Below are 9093 nucleotides of genomic sequence, written 5' to 3' on the forward strand. Positions count from 1 at the left end.
AACAACCTGTGTAAATATGCTTTATCCCTGATGGGATTGTATTCACAAAATAAAGTGTCTTAGTGCAATATAATTATCAAAAAGTTCTAAAAATTAATATACCTCTATAATATACAGAAGTAAACTAGCGATATTTTAAAATTTAATAAGACATTAAGAGAATATAATATAATAGTTCAGGCACAAATTTACATATATAAATATAAGGATAAAAATATAGAAAGGAGGGGTATAAAAAAGGGGGAGGATAATACTGGAAGACAATATATAGCAATTTCTTTAAAAAAAGGATATCAGCTTATCTTTCAATAGTATTTGGTAGAGGTTAGGTAGGCAAAAGTCAGGGGCCCAATGCGTTTCGTCCTCTTATCTGAACTTCATCAAGGGGAATGTGTGTGGGGAGACAAAACAGGGCTTTTATAGCAAGGGTTTAGGCCATGTTTCTTTGGTGACATCTCTTCCTGTGTTTCATATTTATCTGAATACGTTTTGTTCAATTAGTTTAGGGCTATAATCTATATCCTGACATTAGTTGCAGATATCAAGGTTCTTAATGAAGTGGGAATAAATAAATGAAAGTCCTTTCTATTGCTTAAAACATTGTAATTTATGTCCGGTGGAACACATGTGAGGCGCATCACGTCACTTCCGGTTCCCATGGTCAGAGCCAGTCCAAGTTTATTAGCATGGGCAGCACAGATGGTGTAATGGTTAGCGTTACTGCCTCACAGCACCGAGGTTGTTGGTTCGATACCCACTACGGCCCTAACTGTGTGGAGTTTGTATATTCTCCCTGTGCTTGCGTGGGTTTCTTCCGGGTACTCCGGTTTCCTCCCACCCGCCAAAAATATACTGGTAGGTAATTGGCTGCTAACAAAAATTACCTCTAGTGTATATGTGTGTGTGCATGTGTCAGGGAATATAGATTGGAGGCTCCACTGGGGCAGGGATGGCTGTGAATGGCCGAATATTCTCTGTAAAGCGCTGCGGAATATGTGTGCGCTATATAAATAACTGATAATAATAATGTGTATCCTGGTTGGACGCCGGTGAGCCGCACAGCGTCACTTCCTGGGCTGTGCGTGTCATGTGCATATTACTTGACTTTCGGTTTTTCCGGTACGTCACTTCCGGAGGTCCACTCTATTGTTTTCTCAGGTGTGATCGAGCAGGTTGCTTTCTTTCCAACCAACAAAGTCAGTGGGGGAATAAATCTTTTCCGTTCTCCTCCTGTGTGTTTCCGGTATTTTCAGGGTGCGTTGTTACTTCCGGTCCTTGGAACGCACAGCGGCCATCTTTATAGTTTCATGCTGGTGTGCAGATCCAAATTTCTCCTCCAATTCTTTGGCATTAACACATATGGTCCGTCAATCGCCCATCTTGGATCGCTGAAGGTGTTGATTATAATGGCTATTCATCGATTCGTTTTCATCTTTGCACTGTTCCTATATGTTCAAAAAGGAGAATTAAAGGCAGATGTATGCATATAAAGAATTTTTGTGTCAAAGACTCTTATTATCTAACATAGCTATTGTCTTTTGGGCACCCAGATTCTAGAATTCATTTTGAGTTCAATCACATTGATCTTAATTCAGAAAATACTTAATGATATTCTGGGTAAGGTTCAAGGTGTAACGCAAATATCCAATTCAATACCAACAAATTTAGATCCATGCTTGATATTTAGGAAACTTAGGCATATATGTGTATATATAGACATATGTACATAAACGCATATACATGCATATATTCCAAGAATTCCAAGTGTAAAACACGACTCAGAGCCATATATCCTTTCAGGAGCCTTTAATATGGAGTTACATTGTAAACTACAACACCTGGTCTTCCAAGGTGGTCCCCCATCCAAATACTGACCAAGCCCAACTATGCTACGATTCCAAGATCGGACGAGATTGGGCATTGACATGTTGGTATGATTGTAGTGGTGTTATCTTAATTGCGTCTATTTATGGATACTGCCGTGGGATCACTTGTATCAAGTACAATATGCATGATAAACTAGCAGATAATCACTTATTATTATATTGACATTAGGGTTCTAATCCATGTATAATTTTTTATATAGAGAGGTAAAGCAGGATCCATGGTAGTTGATCTTTTTTATATGTGAATAAACAGCTATTAGCGTTTAACTCATGGTATGGATATAATCATTTGTTCATATAAATGGGGCTATTTCATAGTTGTCATTGAACCCCATAGGAAATAAGGTATTTAGTTCGAAGATCCAAAACATCTCTCGTTGTGAGAGTTTGTTGCTCAAATCTCCTCCTCTTTCTCACATAGTGACATGCTCTATTGCTTTGAACGATAGTTCCTCTGGGTTAGATCCATGATGTGTACAACGTGTCTTGAGACCATGTGATTTTCTACTTTATTTTTGATGTTTCTCACATGTTTTCGCATTCTTATCTTGAGTGGCCTCTTCGTTTTCCCCACATATTTGGTTCCACATGTACATTCTAACAGATAGATTACTGAAGTAGAATTGCAGTTCATGAATTCTTTTATGTTATATTCTTTTGAGTTGTTGTGGTTCCAGAATGTTTTCCTCTGGGGGTTCAGAAATTTGCAGATGTTACAACGCCCACATTTATAGCTTCCAGTACATTTGGGTAAGGTTCTACTGGGTTCTGATGTAGCAGCTCTCAGTAAACTGGGAGCTAAAGAGTCTTTAAGGCTTTTTGCTTTTCTAAACACTGTTGGGGACCTTGGTGGAAGTATGTCCTTAAAATAGGATCCAGCAGTAAGCTGTTCCAATGTTTTGAGAGTGTTGCCCTTATTTTTTTCTTTTGTCAACTAAAAACGGCGATGATGGCAAATAGTCCGACCTCAGACTTTCACCTCAAATTGAATATGGCCCTTTGTGTAACGTCATGCCTGTTAAACTGCCGTATCCTGTACACATGCCTGTGGTGAGAAATAAAGATACTGAAGGATTTTACCTGGTCTATGTGATTCTCGGCACATTATAAATATATAACCAGTGGTCATTTTGTTTATAAATAAGTACTTTATTTCACAAGAAGAAATACATTTTACAGCAAGATCTATGATGCCCTAATGCAATTAACACCAGCAAAAGCTGCAGCAAAAAATTACTGATAAGTTTTGTAACAAATTCACGATAAAACAATGATACATAAGGGTCTCATCCATTTTCAATAGAAAAAAAAAATCAAAAAAGTTTAATTTAAAAAAATAGCAAAATTTATAGTGATAGACATTCTTACATTCCCACGATACTTTTTTATAGCGAAAATTAAATGAAAATCTTTTTCATCGCTTTTTAAAAAAAAAAAACATCTGTTGATACATCATGTCACAAACCGTGCTAGAGACCTCCGTCAGAGACCCCTGCATCTTCCCATGTGCTGGTGTCATCGCGGCTTGCTGAGTCGCCGGCCGCTGCTTTCAGGGGAATCCAGTGTGGGGTCTATGCATCCCCGCTGTTGCCTAGCTGTTCCTGCTGCCTCTTCATGCACTTCCTGTGCTTCTGCATGCCAGACATCCGGATCATGGGCGCGGCCATCTTGGATCAGGTCAGGTGATCCAACCCCATCCAGTCAGCAGCGCTCTCCAGTGAATCCAGCCAATCACCATCCGGCCAGGGGTATAAAAGCCCTTCCCTGACTCTGTTTCATTGCCAGTACAATAGTGCTCTTGCTCTAGCCAGACCTATGCTTCTGAGCCCTGCTGTTTCCAGTTCCAGTTCCAGTTCACCCGTAACTCTGTTCCTGTGTACTCCAGCCGGGAGTACTCACCCAATCCAGCACACTCCATCCCGGAGTTCTATTCCAAGTGCTCACCCAATCCAGCACACTCCATCCCAGAGTTCTATTCAAAGTGCTTTCCCAAGCCAGCACACGCCATCCAGGAGATATATTCTACTCTGCTACAGTATTCAACTCAGTATTCAACTCATCTACAAGTTCTGCAGTATTTAACCCTGCAAATCTCCTCCACAGTACCCCCTGAACCTCAGAGACTTTTGTGTTTGTTTTAAGTATCTGCAGTTGTGCATCTCTGCACCAAGGACTTTATTTACCATCATTCAGTTAGTCCTCTTTCATCTGTATGTTACATTACACCATATAAATTCAAACTCCCTTCTGGTCCAGGTGTCTCTGTCACTCAACCCAGCTCGGGTCCATCCCTTCCAATTTCCCAGCCCGTGACACATCAGGCCCAATAATTCTGCAGCCTAATTGGGTCTAAGGGGGCCCACACACCACACTCCCTGCAGCCATATAATTATACTTATCTCTCCGGAGCCCCACGTTGGCTAAATCCATGCATGTACAGTAGAGAAGTCACCGTCACAATGTCACCGCAGAGAGAAGGGTGCCCGCACAGAACCTGCACACGGGCCTTCTCCTCTCTTAAACCGCTCCTGCACAAGAGTGAACCCTAAGATAGACTGCAATACACAATTGTTGTGTATTAGAAAAGAAAATCAACCTATGTACCTATGGGAATCGGTATGTAATGCCGGCGTCTGTTTAGCCGCCGGATCAAATACTGACAGCAGCAGCCCGACGGGTTGGAATTCCCGACAGCCTCATGTAAGTAGTCTAACCCTCCCCTCTCCCTGCCCTAACCCTAACCCTCCCTTAGGGGTGCCTAACCATAACCTCCCCCATTACTTCCTAACCCTAACCTCCCCCGTTAGTGCCTAAACCTAACCCCCCCTCCCCGCACCCTAAACCTAACCATCTCGGGGGTGCCTAACCCTAACTTCCCCTAGTGGTGCCTAACCCTAACTCCCCCTTTCCCTAACCTAACCCTCCCAGAGGGGTGCCTAACCCTAAGTCCCTCCGGTGGTCCTTAACGCTAACCCTCCCCCCCACGGCTACACACTAAGACACCCGGCTTACCTTCATTCGGTAAGTCGGGTGTCAGGATTTAGTAGTGGGGCTAAAGATAAGTGTCGGGATTTCGATGCCTAGCTTTAGTCCCATGTCGGAATGTGGCTGTCGGGATATCGACAGGCGGGATAGCGCCCGCCGCTATCCTAACTACGTCCCGTACCTATGTATTCACAAAAGCCATCTTTTTAACAGCATGCACGAGGATCTGCATGCCAGTATGCCTACGTCTGAGGTAATGTAATGGGGAGACCTGTGCAGCTCAGGGAGATGGGCTGGGTATATTAATGCACCTTGGATAAGGCCCACATGCAAAAACAACAATTACCTTTTGCACACAGAGTTTTCTAAATGAGATTCATGTGGTGGAGGGGCACATTTATGGGGGCATTTCTTGGTGGTCTTTCTCCCACAAAAGTAGTTGCTTTTTTCGTAGTTGCTAAGGAAGTGCCAGTATCACCTCTGGAATGTGGGTGTACATCAGTACGGAAATAGAACCGTCTGTGCTTATAGAAATGTATTGCCATTTTGCACATCTGTAAATGACTGTTACTGGCTCAGTTAGTACGCAGCAGTGATGTGTTTGCAAGCGGCTCCCATTTTATGAGCATGGTAACAGCTTGCGCTCATTGTATAGTGTTGCACTGCATTGGTTAGAGGATAGTTAAGTCTCACATACAAAGCTAAGTCAAAAATTGTGTGGTATGTCGCTTGTAAACGCTTTATTTCAGTTAAACACCATTTACATTGTTGTGTATGAATATACCCTAAATTACAGAATGGCCTCCTACAGATTCGCAACTCGTTACGTTTACTGGGCAACTGTGATAAACACAAAATAGCATAAAAAAGGTAATAATCAGGATTATTTTAAAGCAGGTTACTGAACGCTTCCAGTTTCTGCTGTTTTCAGGTATAATCCTGAGTATATAATTTTATATTACATCATCTAAAACTAAAATCATTAGCAAGAGAGAAGCAAATGGCTACAGAAATGACATTGGACTGTAAGTGGATTTGCGATGTGAAATATCTTGCTGCTGACTTTGGTTACATTTAAATTGATTGTGCAATTCTTTTTATTAAGTTCCATAAATCAATTTGTTATAGAGACGGAGAGTTGTGTCCAGGAAATGTTATACATCACTTTACTTAATGTAAACATACACCAGATTAAAGCTAGTTACATACTATGAGATTATCTGGCTGGTTGAAACGAAAAATCTGGTAATGTATGGGAGCAAATGACAATAGATCATTTGCTCCCAAATGCCAGAAAACCAGACAAAAACGGTTGCTCGAACAAACCGTTTATATCAAACACATTTAACCAAATTGTCTGAATGACCACTTTTGTCTATTTTCCAGTGTTTGAGAACAAATGGTCGATTGTTATTGGCTCCCATACAGTACCAGATTTTCGTTCCAACCAGCCATACTGGACAGATAATCTGTGGCAACATCAGAGGGCATTTTGAGTCTGGCCTCCTCCTTCAGGGAAGTGAAGTATACAAGTACTTAAATGATGATTTTTCCCAGCAAAACCAGTCAGGAATTGCCGGGTCCGCAGGAGAATCCAAGGAGTCAGAGGAGATCCATTCTGCACATTTGTAGAATGGATTTCCTCTTCAAAAACACAGCTGGGCGGTGCGGTCGCACCATGTAGCTGGAGCACAGTTGACTGCATTTGCATCCCATGCGACCATGTCAATTTAGTGGTTAAGTACAGTTACCATTTGTGTGGCCTTCACCATTCCCTTCATGCCCTGACCAACACTGAGACTGTGGAGGTGGAGCTGTATCAGGAGACAAGAGAAACTACCCTGAGGGAGGCTACAGATTTCAGTGAGTGCTGTGTGGGGTAGTTTGGAGACTGAGAGTAATTACAGGCATGCTTGGACTGATAGTGTGCCAATTTGACCACTAAGGCCACAGAGACAGGACATCCACTCGAGTCCCCTTTGCATCCCTGGAACTCCTTCCCGTAGGAAGGAGAGGGGATCCGTGAAACAAGCACCGTCTGAGGATGGTGCTTGTTCATGCAAGCAAATTCAGAAAACTTTTAGTTTTCGGAGTTTGCTGAATATCAGGTGATCCATTTGGGATCCATGATGATGAATAACTAAAATATGGGGAAACTAGCATTTCCGCATGGTTACCAGGCCATTTAGTGTTGATGAATAGGCCCCAGAGTGTGATTGAGGCAGTACAGACTGAGAAAGAGAGAGAGAGAGGGACAGACCTAAAAGTGAAATGAATCTGATGCACACATGTGCACCACTGTCTGATGTTTTTGGGACCTTCAGCCTACATGTATGTTTGGAGGTGTGAACAATATAAAATAGTGAAGGCCTAATATCAGATGATCTGGCATTTATTAATCAGCACTTGTTTATGTACTAGGCTATTGTAATGTCCAAATGTTACTAAGGATAAGGTTCAAATAGATCAGAGAGACAAGCTGGGTGATATGTGTTTCCCCATCTATCAACAGACACAGGCCCTGATTCAGAGCCGGACGCTCTGACAGAGCGCTCGCTCTGAATCAGGGCCGTCCCTCCTACTTTTTGGAGCGGCCTCCTGGCCGCTCGCATAGCTGTGAGTGTCGTTATTCGGGTCTCGCGCATGCGCACGTCGGAGACGCCTCCGTCGTGTGCATGCGAACTAGGGCAACATCGACCCGCTTGCGAGCGCTCATCGCTCGCGAGCGTGTCTGAATCAGGCCCACAGTTACAAGGTACAATGCAATTTTATTTTGATAGGAACAATTGTCACATAACAACTGTACATTTAGTACATTGCAACACAATAACCATTTCTTAAAAGAACTAGTAAAGCAACTACACTTCTGGCTATATACAGTATATAAAAAAACAGTACAGTATTATAGTGAATCTATGTGTTTTGCATACAGACATGCGACCTTAGTTTTGAGCAAAGTCAGTCCAGCTTTAGAAAAAAGAACAGCGAAGTTTGGCAGTTTTAGCTTTAAGCACAGTCCAGCATTAAATAAATATTAGAGATTAGCATACAGTTCATGGTTTAAGATTTATGCATTGTCCAGCATAAAAAATATTAGAGATTAGCATACAGTTCATGGTTTAAGATTTATGCATAGTCCAGCATAAAGAAATATTAGAGATTAGCATATAGTTCATGGTTTAAGATTTATGCATAGTCCAGCATAAAGAAATATTAGAGATTAGCATACAGTTCATGGTTTAAAATGTATTCATATTCCAACATAAATAAATATTAGAGATTAGCAGACAGTTCATGGTTTAAGATTTATGCACAGTCCTGCATAAAGAAATATTAGAGATTAGCATACAGTTAATGGTTTAAGATTTATGCACAGTCCAGCATAAAGAAATATTAGAGATTAGCATACAGTTCATGGCTTCAATTTTATGCACAGTCCAGCATAAATAAATATTAGAGATTAGCATACAGTTCATGGTTTAAGATTTATGCACAGTCCAGCATAAAGAAATATAAGAGATTAGCATACAGTTCATGTTTTAAGATTTAAACACAGTAAAGCTGCATACACACACAACGATTTATTGAACGATTATCGTTCAACGATAATCGTTTGAAAAAATCATTCACTTTCTGAGTCAAACGATGAACGATTATCGTTCATGCGTGTTCACGTTTGTAGTTTGTAGTTTATAGTTCAGTCACACTTGTCACACTTTACACTTGTCACACTTTAACAAATCTGACAGATAATCTGACAGAAAATCGTTCATCAAATCGTTCATAAAATCGTTTGGTAACAAAATCGTTGTGTGTGTATGCAGCTTAAGACTAACAGTGCACCACACAGATACCACGCACCGTGAAAATATTTGCACAATTCCGGAATAATAGACATTACAGTATTTTTACAAAGAAATCAGCAGTTGTCAATATTCTACGGTTTCACCTATATCAATAGCACATTCCATGGAACCAGCATTTATGTATTGACAGCGACGGACATGTAACTCGTCCAAAAAGGCAGCACTTAAATATCTTCCAAACCAATTGACATGCATTACATTTAGAGAAACAGTATTCACATTTTCAGCAGCTAATGGATAGACATATACTTTCAAAACTATAAGTATTCAGCATAACTTAGCCATAATGGTTAACTAACAGTATACAAGCAATAAAGAGCTTCACCATGAATGACAGCATGAAACCTTAACACTGA

The 9093-nt window shown here is 41.0% G+C and overlaps 1 pseudogene; it reads right to left on the reverse strand.

Annotated features, from left to right (window-relative positions):
• Positions 1 to 1826: 1826 nt before the first annotated feature.
• Positions 1827 to 1945, reverse strand: LOC148517396 (5S ribosomal RNA; annotated as a pseudogene).
• Positions 1946 to 9093: the final 7148 nt, after the last annotated feature.

This window comes from Taudactylus pleione, unplaced genomic scaffold (genome assembly GCF_031769625.1).
Source record: "Taudactylus pleione unplaced genomic scaffold, aTauple2 ptg000218l, whole genome shotgun sequence".
Lineage (NCBI taxonomy): Eukaryota > Metazoa > Chordata > Amphibia > Anura > Myobatrachidae > Taudactylus > Taudactylus pleione.